Here is a 21342-nt window from a genome sequence, read left to right on the forward strand (position 1 = left end):
GCGCCCAGTTTGAGGCTTGCCAATGGATCCCAAGGGGCACTCCAGTTCGCTATCTTGGATACCAGGTGGGCATTGACATCTCTCCGGAGGACAACTCGCTCCTCTTCTTCTAAGTATTCGTAAGAAGCTTTTGTACTAGAGTTCTGCGAGGCTCTCCCTAGCTGGCAGAGTGGTGGTGGCGAACCAAGTTCTTCTTGTCACCATGTGGTACATCTTCTTGCTAGGCCTTCTCTCGAGCATGTATTGGCCAGGTACAACGGTTGATCCGGAACTTCTTATGGGCCGGCAGTGACGGGAGGCTTGCCAGGGCCAAGGTGGCATGGAGAGTGATCATTTAGGCACGACGTAGAGGGGGGCTAGGCATCATTGACCCTGCTATTCAAAGTCGTGCCCTACTGGGCACACTGATTGTTAGAGGACTCCTTCCCGGTGGTGAGCCTTGGAAGGACTTCCTCTTGGCCCAGATTTCAGCCCGCACCCCAAGTCTAGGGGGCCCTTGGCCACAGGTACCAGATGGATCTTCACAAAGATGCGGGCCCATGGTTTTAGCCCAGCTTTTGAGCACAGATTTGCAGCCAGATTACTTCGAGCTTGGGATCACCTCAAGCCGGCCCTTAGACAGGTTGCTCTGATAGCCTCAGAGGAGCGGCTTCGGCAGCCACTCGGCTGGAACCCCCTGATCCATTTACCTTGTGGACACATGTTGGGGGCCCGACCTCATGTATCATGGGGCGCGTTGAGCATAGGACCTGCCAGGTCCCTTGGAGATTGGCTTGCACACAGTTAGTTACTCTCGGAGGTGAAGGACAGAGGCCTCACAGGGATCCAAGGTAGAGACAGGCTCAGCATTGACATCAACTCTGCTATTCCTCAAGAGTGGCTGACTCCTATCCCAGACCCAACTCCCCCAATGTGGCTAGGTGCGTTTACGAGGCATGATATTCTTGTGGCAGATTCGTGAACAGATGAGGGCAGTGGTTTGCTGACCTTTTCTATTGGATCCCATGGCAGATTAGAGAGATCCAAGCCCCCCTTGGAGGATTTCCGTGGCTGCACCTTACAAAGGGTGAGGGTAATTGGATTTCAGGCATGAGAGTGGCACATACACCCACCACCGGCCAAGGTGGCCATGGAGAGATTCTGGTAGCTATGGATATAGGAGTGCCGACCTCTCACACGTCTCAAGTGGGACCCAAGCGAGTGGACTTGGCATGATCCTGCTGATCGGGAGGAGGAGACTCTGGATGCCCCCTTCTTTGTGTATACAGTGCGGCTAGGCCGCAGGATCTAGATGCCAGAGATTGACAGCACCCTTGCAGCAGCAGTACATTCGCAGTCATAAGGCCTCTCACAGCGCTTCCTCTCAGATTTCTGGAAGAGGCCATCACATGCACCCTGCACTAGAGTGCTATGTGACAAACTGGCTATACATCAGTGCACCATTCATCAATAGGAATCACCTTTTTTTAGGAATATTGTCATATGTCCTGGCCCCATTGTGAGCCCTCAGTCCAGGGACAGTCAGGCATGAGCTACGTAGGTCAACCTCTGAGCCTTAGAGGCCAGTCAAGTGTCAGTCCTCTCAACCCACTTGGAGAATGTGTCAGATAGTGCATATAGTGTCAACCTTAGCATCAGGGTTGCATTAGGAGCATTAGGCGATGCCTTGGGCCAGGCCATTGCATGGCCAACCCCATAAAGGGCATCTTCCAAGCCATAGAAGGGTTTGAGCAGCCAGTCGGCTGCCCTACATTGGCCCAATGGCTGTCGGCCAACTCAACAGCCTCACAAATGGCTATCGGCCAGCATACACTAGTCCCCGCAGTCGGCCGGTGATAGTACCTATGGGCAGCAGTCGGCCAGCAAATGTGGAGGAGATGAGCCAGTCATGGGAAGCATCAAGTCGGCCAGCATTAAAATAATATTTGTCCACAAGGGACTGGCCGACAGGTGATGTACCAGCCAACTGCATGCTTTTGTGGATATAAAAGCATGGGCCTTCCTCCCACTAATTCATTCAGGTATTCAGCATAAAACCAACAAGTCAGGACCAGTTCCAAGCATTGCCAAAGCTCCGCAAAGGGTTATCTTCAGCATTCAACCAACATATGTGCATCCCTCAGTTTTGGGGTTGCATAGTGGTCATTGAAGTGCCATATACAATAAGCTGGCTTTTGATGTTCTCAAATCGTATTGCCATGACAGCAGGCAGTCAAAATGGGAGCATTATCTTCCTTTGGTTCAGGACAGCCTCAACGACACTCATTTATCTAGCATTGGTCGAACTCCATACGAGGTAGCATTTGGTCGCCGTTTCTCGTAACTCTTGATAAGAACGGTTTCACCTTCCTTGGAGGCCAACAAGACCACGAAAACATTTTCAGAGATAATTGAGTATGTCAAAGAGCACCTTGCTAAAGCACAATAAGCATACACCAGGCAAGCCAACAAATCAAGAAAAGATGTCAACTTTAAATAAGGGGACTGGGTATATCTTTAGATTATGAAGCAAAGACTGAAGCAACTAGGCAAACATTGTCCAAAATTATCCTTTCGCAGCTTCAGACCCTTTCCTATCATTCAAAAGATCAATGATGCCTCTATGAAGCTTAAGCCTCCTGATAGTTGGACTATGCATAATGTTTTCCATGTTTCTTAGTTGAATCCCTATATTGGTCCAGCTTTGCAGGATATTACAGATGAGCAACAACCGGACGTGGTAGATGAAGCCAAAGTTATTGAGCCTGAACAAATTCTCCTCCACAAGTGGAAGCATGGATCTAGTCGAAGACAAAGACAATTCTACACGAAGTTTCGAGACCAAGGTACCCATGAAGCAGTATGGCTCAACGAAGAGTTCTTCCCCGAGTACACCCAGTTCCTGGCGGACTACTTGGAAGCGATGAACCTGCTGCCAAGCTAAGCAAGAGGGAATGCCACATGCACCCTGCACTGGAGTGGTATGTGACAAACTGGCCCTACATCACTCCACCATTCTTTAGTAGGAATCACCTTTTTTTAGGAATATTTTGTCGTATGCCGTGGCCCCATTGTGAGCCCCCAGTCCAGGGACAATCAGGCACGAGCTACGTAGGTTAGTCTCTGAGCCTTAGAGGTGGTGGGCATGTAGTTGGCCACCATTGGAGGTCGCCCAACAGCTTGCACGAGGTGCGGTCACCCTCAGGAGTCTAAGTGACATTGTCTTTGGGATTGCCCGAAGCTCAGCAGGTTTGAAAACGGATTCTCCACATCTTCACAATGGATAGGGCCTCGACCCGGATCATTATATGGGGCACCGTTGCTTGGGCCACAGATGCTGAGGTTGTCAGGGATTTCGAGGAGGATGGTGGGGGGCTTGCCGTTCAAGTTTCTCACCTCCGCATTTTGGCAATACCAGTCCCAGCCCCATCTACAAACCACTGGAGACCGGGCTCATGTCAAAGATGCGAGATTTGCAGTAGCATTGGAGCCTGGCACATACGGTGAGCTAGATGTAGATAAGCCATTGAGGGTACCCACACTCCGCCTGCGGAGTCCATCAAGAGCATTTGGCTCGACATCATTCATACTCTCCGCGGTCAGTAGAGGAAGTTGCAATCCCACTTGGCATTAGGACCACCCGTGTGGTTGTTCTCCCCCCTCCCCCTATCTAAGATAGCCTTCTCCTCATGGAAAAGCCAGTTGGAGGGGAACTGCATCTTTCTCCACCCCTTTTGATTAATTGATCCCCGCCCTTTACATGGATCTTCTACAAGAGATCTAGCCCCATTCTCCGCATATCAGACTCGGAGAGGCTCTTTGGAATGCCTCTACAATCCTTACCCATGGTCACAATGCCTTTTTCACGCTTTTTGTCACCAATTTGATGCTCTTCCCAAAGCCTTGCTTCGTGTTCTTGTTGATGCGGTTCTTCCTCCGGAATGTATTCCACCTTTTGCTTGTCATCGTGTATCTTCCTCCCATGGGCCTAGTTCCTTGTCTTCTTGCTTCCATTCTACCCTATGTTCTTCTTGTTGCTGTTTGAACTCGGCTTCAATGCCTTCAAGTCTCTGTCAATGGAAGGTGTTTGTCTCTTCGCATTTTTGGTTGTACTTTTTCATAAAGGTTGCATTCACATCCGTTAGGTCAAGGGAGTTTCGGAAAGAAGCCATTTCATACCTAGGTTAGACCTAGGCCAAGCCTTTTGCAGCTTTGCTAATCCTAGTTTTTAGGAAGGGTTGATCTGATGCTAAACAAGTAAACCCTAATTTTGGTTGCCAACCCTAAAATCTTGCTAAGTTTTGATCAGGGTTAATCTTTCATGTGCTTAGCATTAATCTATATTTAGGTCTTTTCACTACGTCACTCAGGTGACATTGATATCACAGCTTAGGTTCATCTTAAGTAGAGTTTGTGCATGTTGAATTAAGCTTTTCTAAATTAGGGTTTCCACAAAATGACGAAGGAGAGAGAGACCATGTGTACTACATATTTCGGAACTTGCTATATTTACAATGATGAACTTGGATCTTGAGTTAGATCTTGGTTATGCATACCTATCTATCGATGCATGCAAAGTTGACTTGCTGATTCACAGATTTGTGGTGATCCATATGCTTGCATTTGGGTTTTGAGGATTGTCTTCTAGCCAATGGTGTTAAGACCTATGTGTGCAAGAATAAAAATTTCAAAATGAACTCTAGATCTACCCTTTTATGGGGTTTCATGCTTTTGGTCGGATTAAGGTCGGCCAACCCTTTTATGACTCCAAATAGTTGTCCGAAAGGTCCTTTTTTTCCCCGAGAAATAGATTCTTCTATTATTTAATGAAAAACAGCCACAATGGGCTGAATACAACCATGAAGGGCTAAATACAACCTTGCCCTGATACTGAGTAGAAAATACTGGAAGATGTATATCAAGTAGATCCATGTATGCTGATCAGTTGAAGTGTTGCCCGCTACTCCTCAGATCAAATATCTCCGCCATGGGGCTGTCTAGAATGGAGAGGTCGTGGAAGCGAGGTAGGAGCCTCCGATGCCAAGCAATAATGGCTCTGATCTGGCGATGGTGAGGATGCCGTGGTCGGGATCCTGGTGGACGTGGCAGACAAGCACGACATAAGATGACTGCTCTATCAGTGGTGACTCCCTAGGAGTGTGGCCGGTGCCGTGATGGCCCAATGGAGGAGGTATGAGGAGGTGTGTGGGCTGGGTTGCTGGTGCTAGTGTTGGTGCCGAAGAAATCTGTCAGAATCCTCTGTCTAGGTACATCATGGCTCGGTCTCCTGTCTGCCAAGAGGGTCTCTCTGTGTCTCCTGAGCTCAAGTAGGAACAATCCCAGGCATCTCCGATCCTCAAACTCCATGACCCTGCGTAACGGCCCAAAACCCTCTCGAAAGAGGCAGTGATATCTCCCTCGGATCTCATAATAGACTGTACATCAGCAAATGTAGTGCTCCTCTGTCTCTACCTCCTGGTAGCATAGCTGACAAATGCGGTCATTAGAGAACTGATGCACATATCACCCAGTCTCAATCCGCAACTGGTGTGATGAGGTCCGGATCTGTCCAATGGCACAACGTATCCCATGTGATAAGTGTAAATCCATGTACGCCGGGCGAGTGATAAAATCATCTGGTGAGAGGTGTAGAAAATGGCTCTTGTAATGAGCCATTTTCGTGCTTAAGGGCTCAAGGGGACTAGTCCATGTCCTCTATGTGTCCACTCTGATGATATCCATCCTGATCATGCGGTTTTGCTCTGAGCGGGTGAGATCCAAAAATGGACAATCCAAACTGTACGAAAAGGGTGGTAGTGCCTCTATCCACAAACCATGTAGGTCAAACCATGATCTCATCTAAGCATACCAGCAATGAGTATCTCAATCCTCTGCCAATTGTATGAATGAGGTCTGCCAATCAGGAGTACATCTGCTGAGGGAGCTCCCATAGCCGCTGTAGAAAGGTAATTGATCACTACTAGTGCAGCACCTAGCTTAGCCCGAACAATCTCATGTGGTACCAATGATTTGCTCCGAATCATGCGGGCAATCATCATCATCAGTGGTCTCTCCATTTGCCTCCATCCCTTATCTGTCCCTCTCTGAGATCTATGATGTATGTTGGGCTCCCAAATCGGAGCTCCGTACAGGAGGGTCGGTGTGACAAGCGTATCAAATAGCCACAATTTGGAGCGCGGCTCCTAAAACTATATGTGTGCACACTGCCTCTCAAGTGCCCCCCCAAGGCTACATGCCCTCCAGCTAATCTAGCTGTTGCTGCCTCCTTCAAGGAGAAACGCGGTCCTGTGAGAGAGAGAGAGAGAGAGAGAGAGAGAGAGGGAGGAGGGGAGAGGGAGAAGAGGACACAGTATCGGGTCCCAAATACCCTTTGTATGGCCCCCACCACGAATGGTGTATTAGAATGATGCAAATCAGCAAAATAAAGATTGAAATCTTGACCTTCACTGGAGCTTCCCCTTGGCTATCCTCGCCCTTGGAAAGCAGCAATCGTTTGTGAAGAATGAGATGAATGAATCAATACAGGACTTGGGTATTTATACCCCATAATGCATCCAATCGGCCAGCAGAATTTTCCAGCAATATATATGCTTTTAACACTTGTTTCACACTATGAAGGGCTGCGTATTACCCTGGATGGTGTCCAGGCTGTGTGCAATGAACTGGCCGCCCCTGTGGACTGTCCTGGCTGCTGCAGGCAGCCACCGTGGCCTGGCCGACTGGCTGGCCGACAGGCAGCCCCGACAGGAGCTTGAAAAGGAATGGACCGAGCAGATGCATGCCCAAAGGAAAGTGATATACGAAACGCTGAAGGAAGAGATATATGTCCAATTGAAGGGAGAAATGCAAGCCCAAGTACGGGTTGAGATGGAATTAGCCCAAGCCTTGATGCACTCTTTTTTTGGCGGGAAGGCTTCACTTTGGGAATCGTCGGTTGCAGCTACACACACGTGCTTTTTCTCTCTCGGCAAGAAAGCTAGCGGGCTAGGCTGCAAGAAGCGCAAGGCTGGACTGCGTTGGCTTCTCTCTCTCTCTCTCTCTCTCTCTCTCTCCTCCCTCTTGTGGGAAGGACTGCAGAGTGATCTGGAGGAATGTCCCCGAGTCTCCAAGAGAAACTCGAGGCCCTCGAGACGGCAATGAAGGCACTAATCAAGGAGAACAAGAAGACATCCGATTCCAACCTCAATGAGGTGGAGAACAAACTACACCGGCACGTCATGGCTCTAAAAGCACGGGTCACGAACCTCGAACAAGAGAACACGGCACTCAAGGAGGAGGTGAGTGCATTGAAAGTGGAAATGGTAGGCATCAAGAATACTGAGAAGGAAGAAGGGGAGATCAATGACAACACTCTCACGGCCATCAAAGAAGAGATCTCCAAGGAGATCACAAAGGACATGGAGGGAAAGCTCGAAGCCAAGCAGTCAGGATGGGTTGAGGTGGTGAAGAAGAACATCCGTAAAGAAGTGAGGGAGGAGACTCAAAGGGAAGAACACCGAATCATTCACACCACCATTGAGGAGGAGAAGATGAGGCATGCCCGCCGCCTCAATATTCGAGTCACAGGTATAGCCGAGACACCCGACTCCACTCCCGAGAAAGATGGATAGCTTCTATGCATGAAGCTCGGCTACAAGGAAGAGCACCCTCTCCCCTTCACCAAAGCATGGAGAGCCGAGAAAGACTCAACACGCAAGCGAGCCCTCATCCTACAGTTTGCAGGAGAGACGGAGAGGGTCACCTTCATGAGGAAGAGGGTCATACTACGGGGTTTAGAGGGAGCTCCTATTTTCTTGGATGATGATCTCACGAGGATGCAGCTTGAGCATAGGAGAACTTGCATGCCACGAGTCTTACACCCGAGGAGAGAAGGCAAGAAGGCCTTCTATCGAGATGGTCGGGTCATCATTGATGGCCGGCCCATGGATTAGCGGTTTGGGGCCTATGGGACACAGACCAGGCCACTGACAGAGATACACATGGCAGTATGGAACTGCAATGGTTCACTATGGGTGCAGCCTGGACGACTGGAGCATGTTATGGTGGGGAGAGACATCATACTTCTGACAGAGACACATCAGAGCCCAGAGAGAGGGCTACCTCGAGTAGAGGGATTCCAGTGGGAGTCAGCATACAGGAGGACCACATGCCAGGGTACCTCGAGAGGGTCGGGGGGAGTAGCAGTTCTATTCAGACGGGAGCTACAGGGGAGACTGAGAGTGGTAGCACAGGATCCAGAGGCCAGATACATGTGGATCAGCTTACAGCTCTCACAGGACAGGGTTATATACATAGCTCTATGTTACTTTTCTCCATCAGGATCTCCTATGTCATTACAGAGGACATGCCACAGGAGGAGGAGACAGGAGCCTTGCCATACACTTGTCTGTCAAGAGGAGATTATGCATTATTCTACACTAGGGGAAGTATTTCTTACGGGCGATTTCAATGCCCACACACAGAGCAGACAGTGTGAGGTGTATGACTATGATGACATGGAGATCCTCCACCCTGTGGATCCAGAGGAGATAGGGGCTGGTCGGGCATCAGAGGACACTAGACCAGACAGAGGACATTATGGGGACCACTTACTAGAGTTGGGAGCCAGGCATCGTCTCGTTATTTATAACGGGATGCTACAGTGGCCGGGATCAGGAGGGCTGACATGCTTCCCACATGGGGGTCATACACGGACCGGAGGCACGGTGGTAGACTACATTATGGGGTCTTTGGACGCATCACAGCTTGTCACCTCACTCTCCATTCCACCTCGTCCTATTGGGGCAGATCATACATACTTGGCATTTTCACTAGCCGGATCACCAGTATCACCAGCCCCCCACATACTGACGCCACACACTACCATCTACTTCACACATGACATGGCAGACATATACACTGGCAGAGTAGAGGATGGGCTCCTACTCATGGATCCCCTGGCACCTATGGATACCATTACTGCCCAGCTGGCATCACTCCTACACACGGCTGCATTACAGAGCTTCCCACATCGTGTACACTCAGGAGAGCCTGCGAGATCTGGGACTATGCCCCAGAACAGATGGTATGATGACGAGTGCAGAGCCCTATACTCACGGCTCCGCATACACAAAGCCTTGGGAGCCATCACAGAGCAGGAGTCGAGGAGAGAGATGAGGAGACTTACTCGCCGCAAAAGGCGGGCCTTCGCAGAGATACAGGAGCTAGAGATCTTTCATTTCTTCATGAGTAGAGATAGCCCTGTCTCATGGCGGCACTTCAGAGAGCCCCGGACACCGACACCTATTGCAGACCCACAGACATGGCACACATATGCAGAGGGCCTATACCACGCCCCATAGTAGCCACCTATACCTCAGCCACAGGAGCCTCGACCTACCACAGCTAGCTTCTTTACCCACTCGATGGTACAGGAAGCTATCCGCCGCCTACAGCATGGACGGGCCGCCGACCATATGGGCTTGCAGGGTGAGCATCTCATATATGCAGTAGATTCTTTGGCTCCTTTTCTTGCACACCTGTTTAACCGGGCACTAGCAGAGGGTTTGCCTGCAGAGTGGACGATGCACACCATTGTGCCGATTCACAAAACAGGGGATATGCTCGATCCGAGCAACTACAGGACGGTTATGATTGGCCACGTGCTGGCCAAACTCTATGGTGCAGTGTTGGAGCAAGAGCTTAGCTTATATGCTGAGCGAGCAGGTTTACACTCATTAGGGCAGGCAGGCTTCAGGAGAGCTTTCTCTACCATGTATGATTGATCAAGCCAGAGTGAGAAAGAGAAAGCTCTATTGCTGCTTTGTGGATTTTCGCAAGGCATTTGACACAGTACCACGAGAGAGGCTCTTTCAGCGCCTGCAGTCTCTTGGCATACCAGCAGATATGACATGGGGCATCTATGCATTATATGAGCAGGTTTTTGGGCGAGTCAGATGTCCAGGAGGTATGTCCGAGACTATTGCTAGCACCATTGGTGTGAAGCAAGGATGCCCACTTTCCCCCACGCTATTTGGGTTATACATTGATGAGGTGGCTGACTTCATTACACGGGGAGGCGGAGATGGAGTTGATTTAGCACGTACCTCAGTACATATTATGCTTTATGCTGATGATATTGTATTAGTGTCTGAGTCTCCACGTGGTCTACAGCAGCATCTACATGCACTCGATGATTTCTGCACACAGAGGGGTCTTACTGTGAACCTTAGGAAAACCAAGGTTATGGTCTTTCATACATCGAGACAGGGCAGGAGTCAACTGACATTCACTCTCGCAGGACGCTAGGTGGAGGTGGTGACATCATACGTGTACCTAGGGGTTACCTTCTCTGTAGCAGCCACACGCTTCACCATGGGTTCAACAGCCAGAGCTAGATTGACACGGGGACATGCAGCATTGGCTATGCTAGAGAGACAGTGCCACCATGCACATTTTCAGGAGCCTCGGACGAAGGGGTGGCTATTTGACACATTAGTCACACCGGCATTGATGTATGGAGCAGCGGTATGGGCGCCAGGCCTTGCTACCCATTGGTGGACACAGATATAGAGACCACAAGCCCTCATGATGGCACGCATGATACGCAGCAAACCGTCAGTACCTCATGACATTATCCGAGCAGAGTTTGCTGCGCCCCCTATGATGGTAGAGGCCATATTCCAGACTATATGCCTGCTAGACCGATTCAGAGAGATGCCTCATACAGAGCTTTTGAGGCATCTAGACAACTGGCTGAGGCAGGAGACAAAGGATCATAGTATGCACAGGTCACACATTGGTTCTCACAGCATGGCCTAGACATGGATCATCTACCACCATTCCAGTATGACAGGGATGCACCACATATCCGTCTCTCATAGTGAGAGGAACAGAGTATTGAGACGGGATCTATGGCAACTCTATACACGAGAGACATGGATATCACCTACACAGCCTCTTCCACCGAAGATGCTATACTACAGAGATCACTTCATGAGTATCACTGATGATGGATTTATACAGAGGCCTAGATACATGGAGGGCTTTTTACCACACGGCTCCCGAGTGGCTATTGGTCAGCTTAGAGTTTCATCACACCGATTGGAGATTGAGACTGGCAGAGCAGCACGGATCCCCCGAGAGGAGAGGGTATGCAGATTGTGCAGAGAGGAGGTGGAGAGTGAGGAGCATTATGTATGCAGATGCAGAGCATATACAGCCATCAGAGAGAGATATCCCATTTTATTCAGAGAGCCACATTCCCTACGCCAGATCTTTGAGGCAGCAGACCAGCGCATACTGGGGAGATTCATTCTAGACATACAACGCCACAGAGAGACATCATTACAAGCTCAGACAGCTCCAGAGGGGGGACGACAGACACAGATTACTACATTTTTTCAGAGATCCATCCCACTCCCAGCCCCTACACGGCAGGGAATTACTCTCCAGAGAGCAGAGGCACTCAGAGCCCGCAGGAGACAGAGGACACCTGGCTTTCGGACACCACGCCTATACCAGAGAGGGATGACAGAGATCACGGCTCAGTTTCACAAAGAGGGTGCGGAGCGACTGGCTCGCTTCAGAGCACACCCAGGCATGTTCTTCAGGGAGATGTGGACACCCCCTTCATTGATGTATACCATTTTATACCCCCAATATGGTCCAGGAAGGAGCTAGCTAGGTTGCATATCATGATTGTATACTCCATGCATATAGCTTTGCATTCTCCTAGTAGTAGAGCTACATCCCCTTCACCACTCATTGTACTTATTGCACACCCAGATTCAGCTTTTTAGTTCAGTACTTTTTCATTTTGTTGGGATGACAGAGGATACCCCATACAGGTACACCGATTTGTCTCATAGGCCGAGTTCGGTCTTTTGGAAGACGTTAATAAAATCTTTCTTTCTTTCTTTCTTTCTCTCTCTCTGTGCTGACATGCGCGCTGCTGACCATTGGCTCTGTGCGCACCCATGATGATCTGCACGCTGCCGAGATGACCTGCTGAGATGCGCGCCTGCTGAGATGACCTGCGCGCCTCTGCCCGCCTCTTTGCCGTGATCCGCGCTTTTGCCACTGGCTCGCTCTCCGACTGGACTCTGGCTCGCTCTCCGACGGGCTCGCTCTCTTCCAACTGACAAAGCGAAGCGCTGGACTCTCTCACTCACCGACGGGCTGAAGTGCTGGACTCCCTTTTCTCTCACCAACGGACTGAAGCATTTGATGCTCTCTCTCTTCTACATACTGTCGGGTAGAACTGCAGACAGCTGGAGGACTATTGGCAGGACTCCCTTTTCTCTCACCAACGGACTGAAGTGCTGGACTCCCTTTTCTCTCACCAACAGACTGAAGCATTTGATGCTCTCTCTCTTCTACATACTGTCGGGTAGAACTGCAGACGGCTGGAGGACTATTCGCAGGCTGCGCAGGTGCAAACGGTAAGGTGCATTGCCAGTTCTCAGTTGTGCACCCTTTTCCCACCCACCCTTGCTCTTCCCACTCACCCTTGCTCAGGCCCCCAAGGCAGCAACTAGTAGGGGAAAACATGTCTCAACCCCTAGAGGGGGAACAGGATGGTGAGACAACCTTTCACACCCCCACGAAGGCACCAAATGCCTACCGCAGAAGACTAAGGGAAGAAATCATGTCTCCTGGCTCACGAAGGATTACGAAGATGGCCCAACGAGATGAGGCCCTTTATGAGGAGCTACAGCTTCACATAAGGACAGAGATGAACACCATGCGACAGGAGCTTGAAAAGGAATGGACCGGGCAGATGCATGCCCAAAGGAAAGTGATATACGAAACACTGAAGGCAGAGATATATGTCTAATTGAAGGGAGAAATGCAAGCCCAAGTACCGGTTGAGATGGAATTAGCCCAAGCCTTGATGCACACGGAAATGAAAAAAGAGATGCAGAAATGGAAGGATGACATGCTCCGAGAGATTGGCACAACAGTTGCATCATACGAAGGCACTTTGAAGACATGTATGGCTGGCCGCGAAAAAGATATCACAGAAATGCAAAACACTTTGGAATAATGTAAGGCAAAAGTGGCTGCAGGTGAGAAGGAAATGCATTCATGGGCTGAAATTGCCAGTGCCACAAAGAAACAAATTGAGGAAGTCAACCCATGGATTGAAGTAGTAGAAAACAGAAGGATACACCAGTCAATAAAGTAGAGGTGATGAATGCTACATTGGAAGAGGAAGCCAAGAGACGGGCACGTGCCTTACATGTACGTGTAGTTGGGTGGGAAGATAAGGGAAATCCCCAAGAGGATGCAAAAGCTCTTGCAACAAAAATTGGAGCCACTGATGTACCCATTACCGGAGCATGGCGAGTAGGCAGAGATGAAACCAGGGCGAAGATATTGATCATCAGGTTTGGTGACTTGGAGAAGAAGAAGGCCTTCCTCTCCAAAAGGATGGCCCTTAAGGGGGAAAAGATTTATTTGGATGAGGACCTTACACCGGCACAGATAGCACACCGGAAGGAACACATGCCGCGTGTGCTTGAGGCAAGGAAAGAGGGGAAATGTATACAGAGATGGCCGAGTCATCATTACGGAGAGGAGGCCCGCTTGACGGTGCGCGGCCTATGAGACCTTGCGATTCACGGTGTGGAATTGCAACAGAGCCCTTAGAACAGATGCAGGATACTTTGAGGATACTTTCAGACACAGTGATATTGCTATGTACACGGAGACCCATCAGTGCACAAACAAGAGGCTTACTGACGTCTGGGGTTATAGATGGGAATCAGTTTTCCGCCCTCAGCCACGCACAGTGGGAGGTACCAGAGGATCTGGAGGAGTGGCAATACTTTGCAGGGAGGAGCTTCGTGACAAAATACACGTGGTACATAGAGATGCAGATGCGAGATACATGTGGGTCCGATTATGCAGAGAGGGGCTCCGCAAGCTATATGTGGCGGTATGCTACTTTCCCCCAGCCCACTCCAGGTTTGCACCATCAAGAGAGTCGCCCTATATACCAACCACTATATGAAGATATCATGAGGTTTGCCAGCATGGGAGACATATTACTATTAGGAGACTTTAATGCACGTACAAGCACAGAGCAGACAGAGTTGTATGATACTCAAGAGGCTATGTACCGGGAGCTCACGGCAGACGATGTAGGGTTGCAGAGATCAGCACAGGATGAGGGGGAGATTACAGATTATGGCAGGCATTTTCTCACACTCGGGAGTGCACATGGGTTGGTCATATACAATGGCTTATCGAGATGGCAAGGATCAGATGCTCTCACACACTGGAACTCTAAAGGGGGAGCGAGCACAATGGACTACTTGCTGGGATCTCCTTCATTGATACCTGATGTGCGGGGTTTCACGATTTCCAATAGGCCCATTGGCATAGCAACCGATCATGCATACCTGAGTTGTTTGAAAAAGAAAGAGGAGAGCGAGAGAAGGGATCGCCGGCTGATTGTGGCTGCTGGTCGTATGCTGTTGGCCGGGTGCAGTTTTGGTGCTGCCGGTGGTTGTAGGCGCAAGCGTATAGACAGCCAGGCCTACGCAGGCGCCCACGCTAGGCTGGCAAGCGCCTAGGCCTACGCCGGCATGTGGCCATGCCTACGCAGGGGCCAAACCTACGCAGGCAACCATGCGCAGCTGGCGCAGACAACCATGGCCACCCAGGCGAAGGCAGTGCCGGCAGCAAGCCATGCCGGCGGCGCTAATTCCAGGAGGGGAGAGAAAAAAAAATAGTAAAAGCATTGAAACGCCGAATTTAGTTGCTTTCATTTTTTTTAGATTAAACTTTTTTTTTTTTAAGAGTTTAAAGGCTCCCTTAAGGTTTAAAGGTGTTTTTTTTTAAGAAAACAGAATATATATATATATATATATATATATATATATATATATATAAACACAAAAGCAAAAGCTCAAGTTGTTTTTGGGGAAGATTATATAAACCCCTTAAGTGGGCTTCTTGCCACACATCTCTCAAGTTTTCAAGCTCTCAAGCTCTCAAGTTCTCTAGCACTTTCTTGTGCAAGATCGAATTTTCTCTCCACTTGCCCTCTTCACGATGTCAACCCAAGAATCCGAGTTGGAGCCCCTTATATCGAACGCGAAGGCTTGCCGGCTACGGAAGATACCAATGCCGATCTTTTTGCCGATTATGTGTCCAAATCAGATTTCCAAGAGTTCAAAGTTGCTCTCGAAGCTTCTTCTTCGGAACGTCAGGCACAAATCGCCGCGCAGATGCAAGCTTTGCAGAACTCCATCTCTCTTTTGACCACTACCCTATCTACTCTTTCGGGTATGGATACCTTGGCCTCTGCTTTAGGCCCCAACATTACTCTGGAACACTTTGGGGGCGAGCAAAAGCACCGTACCAAGGAGATCATGGACACTTGGCTACATAAGTGGCAAGTCCATTTTCAGTTTCATCCATATGATGATGGATAAAAGATCCAGTTAGCAGCACGTTTCCTCTCAGGCAAAGCTTTGCTTTGGTGGAAGGAACTTGCCTTCCATGCCCTTGCTCCAAGTCCAAACTAGTCACTTCTGTATCTTGTGCTCCAAGTCCTAGCTCTAATGGTCTTTTTTTGGCTGCCTCTTCTGGATTAGCCCTAAGAATGTACATGAGCATGTCATGCACATGACACACTACTATGGACCTTTTCAAGTATTGGAAAAGATCGGTGAGGTGGCAAGAAGGAAAGAAAGGTACGAGGTAAAGTTTCCCGTCGCTATCTTGTGAAGTTCAAGAACTATTCACCGATGGATGCGAAGTGGATGGAGGAGGGTGACTTAGCAGATTCACTTCAAGTATTGCAACTTTATCTTGATGCCTTCGAGTTAGAGCCGACTCTTGCTACGGCTCATTCAAGTTCAGCAAAGCATAGGTCTGGAGCATTGCCTGATGCTCAAGAGGGGGGTAGCACCTCTGCTCCCTTCTAACAGACAAGCCTGGATGTCATCTAGAGGTCGTGTCACGTGCATCCCGCACTTGGATGCCACGTAGACATTTCTGTACAGAAGGTGCAGGACCTGGGATGGTGAACTGGTCCCATGTGAGCCCAGTCCGGGACGAGTCAGCCAGGGATCCATCTCAGTCGTCCGAGGTCAGGTGTGCATTGTCCTGCACATGAGTCCAAGGTCAGGTGTGCACTGTCCTGCACATGAAACAATGCCAATCCGCGCTGTGAGTCTCCCTCTAGAATGATGTCAGTGGTTCTGTGTATCTGGTATGGTACCGGATGCCAGATCGCTGAGTAGATAGTGGTTAGGACAAGGGGCCAGCCCATAGGGCTACCCCGGATCTTAGTGTGGGCATGGGAATGGTGAACCACCCCCATGAGGGCCAGGAAGGCCCAGGCTGAACCCACTAGTCATGGAGGGGTTGTAGGACAGCCCTAGGACAAAGATAAGGCAATTTCCAGGAGTTTACAGCCTTTATATGGCTGTAGGGCATGTATGGGGCAGCCCATACAGGCTGCCCAGCCCTTGGTTTGTGGGCAAAAGCTGTGTCCAGCCAATCAGAAGCAGGCGCATCATGTCCAGTCTTTTAAGGAAAAAAAGGCAGCATTTTATGTGAATATTTTCAGCATTTATTGCTGAATTTTCACCGGTCGTGGGACATTTGTGCTGGCCGACTGCTTTAATGCTGGCCGACTGCTTTAATGCTGGCCGACTGCTCATGATTGGGTAGTATAAATAGTGGAGGCCACAATCCCAATTGTTCATCTCATTCTCCACCAAGAGCTCAAGCATAAGAGGCTAGACAAAGCCAAGAGGGTGCTAAGCAAAGGGGTGAAGGATTCAGGTCAAGGGCAGGGTATTCCCAGCCAAGAAAAGGTCCAAGATTGCTGTATTTTCTTTCAAATTTCTCATCATTCTAATAAAGCAAATACACCATCCGTGGTGGGGGCCCTACAGAGGGTAATTGGGACCCAATATTGTGTCCTCTCCATCTCTCCCTCTCTCTCTCTATTTTCTACACATCTCCTTTCAGTTTGTGCGTTAATTTCCATCGCGAAAAGAGTGCTGAATTCTGAGTGTTGAAGTTATCGATTCTTCTCCGAAGCTTCCGCATATTATAGTGGTATCAGAGCCTACTTCAAGTACAAAGATTCAGCAAAGAAACCAGAATTTTTTCCCGCTCATGTGGTTGGTTTTTAGACGCCGGTGGACTACCCCTTTCGGAGTGACTCCTGTCCCTCGAAGGACGGTTGGTTTTTAGCCTCCGGAAGCCTCCGGAAGTCTCCTACACAGATAGTGGATGGTCAGATTGCGTTCCGGAAAGGAATTGCATTTTCCTGCTATGGCGAGCTTCGACGACGAGAGAGACCAAGAACCATGGGACCAGAGTGCACCAGGCAGCCCAGCTAGGGCACCAGGCTTGAGTGTCACAGACATGTTCCAGCAAATGATGCGAGCAATCGCAGAACAGACAGCCAAGTTGGATGAGCAGAAGGTGCAGATCTTGGCTCTGGAGGAGCGTACCCGCTCTCCAGCGTCGCGTTTTCCATCTCCTCCTCCCTCTCCTTCCATACTCCAAATACCAGATCCTCGACACAAGGGCCCTCTCGCGGGGTCACAGCCGCAGCCAAGCTCCTTGCTTGAGTTGCAAATGCGTGCATTGGAGATCCGACAATGAGAAGACGACGCCATGCGACGCATGGAACACGAGCGTTACCTCAGAGCTTTGGACGCCAGATTGACACCGGCGGCGCCCTCGAATCATTTTCCCGAGAAAATGAACTTTAGTAAGCATAATGGTAAACTCGATCCCACAACTCTTTATTCATGGTTACATCAATTTGAAGCTTACTTTGCCACAGTTAGGAAAACAGATACTGACAGAGTGATCTTAGCCAGTTGGTACTTGGAAGGTGAGGTCATTCCTTGGTGGACTCAGTGGGTTCATGCCCACACCAGAGCAGGTATGGCAGCTTATGTGTGGGACGAGTTCGTCCGCGACCTTAAGCAGCGGTTTCTACCGCCCCACTACCTTGAGTGACTCGAAGACGAGTTCAGGGGAGCGCGTCAGAACGCACAACCAGTCCTTCAGTTTGCCAATAAAATTTCAACTTAATGTTTGCAATTAGGCTTATCTGATACAGACAAGAAAGGGCAGTTTTTGTATGGCCTTGACACGCAAATCCAATGGGAGGTGCGTATGTTTAGGCCAGCCACTTTTAAAGACGCACTCTCGCTTGCACAGAGTGCAGAAATGAAACACAATGGTGGCAAGCCCAAGACTTCCCACCGGCTTCTCCCAGGGCTACCGCCTCGGGGAGCAAAGGCCAGAACCAGACAGGGTCTTCCCCAGGATAGAGCCCGGGAGCCTCTGGCTCCAAGAACTCGAACAATGTATCAAAGCTTACTCCACACCAGAAAGCGGAGGCTGGCAAGACAATTGGCAAGTTAAGTGCTGAGGAACTTTCTCAGTACAAGGAGGAGGGTAGATGTTTCTTTTGTCATACAAAAGGACATACTTCTCGGGATTGTCCGAAGAAGCCTCCAAAGGCCACCACCGCCTCCACAGCTTCCGTGGTGAGCTCAGCTCCCACACACACCCCAGCGGCTACCCCTAGTTCTTCAAACCCCGGTGCTTCAGTTGGAGCAATTATTAGCCAAGAGCTCGAAGATAAGCAGAAGGGCGCCCATGACCACCAGTATGAGCGCAACGAATTGCTCAAGTCCTTTGGCTACATAGGTGGCCAGAGAGTCGTTGTCTTGTTTGACAGCGACAGCACGGAGGATGTGGTCACGGAACAGGCCGCTAGGCGTGCCCGTTTCACGCTGACTTCGGTGGACAAACAGGTTGAGGGTTTTAGCACAGGTATGACAACGAGCGTCAAGTATGAAGCTCTAGGTGCTAAGTTAGTGATTCAGGGCATAGAGTTTGTGCGTGACTTTATCGTTGCCCCTCTTGTCGGAGCAGACATAATTTTGGGTATTCAGTGGTTTCACAAGTTTCTTCCTGATGTCAAGTGGGACAAGCACACGTTCCAGATCAATCGGAATGTGTCCCAGTGACCATTAAGTGTGAGCCAGGTATTCCAAACTTTCCGCTCATAAGCCATTTACAGGCTAAGTGAGCAGTCAGGAAAGGCGCACAATGTGCGATGATTTACATCCAGACAGCCCAGACGGTGGCCAGTGCTTCCGAGAAGTACTCGGTTCTCCACAAAAAGTTCCAGAAGATTTTTCTTCGGGACAGCCTCCCTCCCCAACTCCCCCCGTCCAGACCGGAGGATCACAGGATTGACCTCCTCCCAGGCTCGGAACCCCCGAGCAAGTTTCCGTATCACCTTTCCAAGGCAATGGAATCAGAGTTGAACCGCCAACTCCAAGAATTGTTGCAAGCTAGCTTCATCCGCCCCAGCGTGTCACCATTTGCAGCACCGATCTTATTTGTCAAGAAAAAGGATGGATCTTCCCGTTTGTGTGTCGATTATCGTGCACTCAGCAAGCTGACTATCAAGAGCAGATTCTCGATGCCTCGAATTGACTATATTCTCGAGAGACTGAATGGAGCAAAGGTGTTCTCAAAACCGGATTTAAAGAATGGGTACCACCAGGTACGGATTGTGGAGGGGGACATCCCCAAGACAGCCTTCCATATAGAACAAGCCCACTATGAATTTGTGGTTATGCCAGTTGGTTTGACGAATGCCCCAGCTACATTTAACCGCATGATGATGCGTGTTTTCCGGAATTTGATTGGAAAGTGTGTGTTCATATTTCTGGACAACATACTCATATTTTCAGCTACAATTGAGTAGCATGACATTGATGTGGAGAAAGTCCTTAAGTTGCTGGAAAGCAACGAGCTCTACGTCAATGAAAAGAAGTCAGAATTTTATCTGTTTCAGATGCATTACTTGGGATATATAATTAGTGCTGAAGGCATTCGACTTGATCCGGCTAAAGTGGCCGAGATTGTTAACTGGGAAGTACCTCAGACAGCCTATGACATTAGATCATTTGTGGATATATGCCAGGCATATTCCACCCACATCGACAAGTTTTCTGACCTCTCAACAGATCTCACCGATCTGCTAAAGGGAGTGAAGACAAGAAGACAAAAGATTCGAATGACTCCACGAGCGTTGGAGGCATTCCAAAACCTCAAGGTGGCTTTGTCAGAAGCGCCTTACTTAACACTTGCCTCGTGGGACGACCCATTTCAGGTAATCGCCGATGCGAGTAACATCGCAATTGGAGGTGTATTGCAACAGAATGATCATCCAGTAGCTTACATGTCTCGTAAGTTACTGTTTTTGTGAATTGTTATTTTGAAATTTGAAGGTTATTTTTCAAAATTTGCCATTCACCTAACACTAAACCTTGGTTTTTCTAGAACACTGTTTGGAGCAGACTCCTTTTGGAATAAAATCCTTAAAGAGAGGGTTGGCCCATCTTTCCGGCCCCTAGTATGGTGCCAGCATTTAAGTATGCCTAGGGTTTTAAGTGGATAAACAAGAAAAATGCCCGCTGACAATGGTTTCCTGTCTATGAATGGAAATACAAGCAATGAGAGGTACAATTTCATGTATGCAAGCATTGAATGGTCTGTAGACTGCTTGAGTAGAATGTGCAAACAAATGCCGATGGCACGTGCAAGTGACAGTAGGGGGGCGTGCACGTGACAGTACGGCAGCCTGGCTCACGTGCCATTTTTAACATTGCGAAAAGCAGCAGATTATCTTGGTATCAAGACACAACGACTAACCTTGGGGGTAGTGTCGGCAAGTTGTTGGCAGTTATACTGTTCGATCTGCACACGCATTCCCGTTCTAAAGCAAGACTGCGTGTGCTCATGCAACCAGCCGACCATCGACAGACAGTTCTCACCTCCGCACGTGCAAGTGAGGGGGTGTGCCCTCCCTGCTCAAGCGTGTCGGCGCGGTGCGCGTAAATTGAGTCCAATTTGAGCAAAAATCAGGGCCTGTGGTGATTGGTCAAAACATCTTTCTCGTGGGGCCTACCTGTAGTTTTTTTCTCACGGCAACTGCGTCTGACCTCATCTTCAGCACGTGGAAGTAGTAAACACCTTTATCTTCAAAAGCAAGCTTGGTTTTTGACCGGCACCCTTACAAGTTTGGTAATATATAACAAGTTTTTTTTTTAGTGGAACTTTCTACATGCAAGTATTTCACGGCCAAAATGCTCAAAAACCCGTCAAAAAGTAACTATGGATGGCAACCATGCGTATTCCCTCGAATTGTGGCACATACAAGAGTATACTATTATGCATTTAAGAATGTATGCAATGAAGCATGGAATCGATGAAATATGTTTTAAATACTTGGTCATGCCAATGCTCCTCTATGGCACCCAGGTATGGGGTGATAGCGTCTCCACATCTACC

The 21342-nt window shown here is 49.2% G+C and overlaps 1 protein-coding gene across 1 annotated transcript in view; it reads right to left on the reverse strand.

Annotated features, from left to right (window-relative positions):
• The window catches only part of LOC147606683 (uncharacterized), a 66927-nt gene extending 46015 nt beyond the window's left edge, over positions 1-20912 (reverse strand). Inside the window, exon 1 of the mRNA XM_086792279.1 lies at positions 20704-20912. The gene's annotated coding sequence lies outside the window, so the exon portion shown is untranslated. The remainder of the gene's footprint in view (positions 1-20703) is intronic.
• Positions 20913-21342: the final 430 nt, after the last annotated feature.

Source organism: Cibotium barometz, chromosome 57, assembly GCF_041138505.1.
Source record: "Cibotium barometz isolate CiBa-2024 chromosome 57, ASM4113850v1, whole genome shotgun sequence".
Lineage (NCBI taxonomy): Eukaryota > Viridiplantae > Streptophyta > Polypodiopsida > Cyatheales > Cibotiaceae > Cibotium > Cibotium barometz.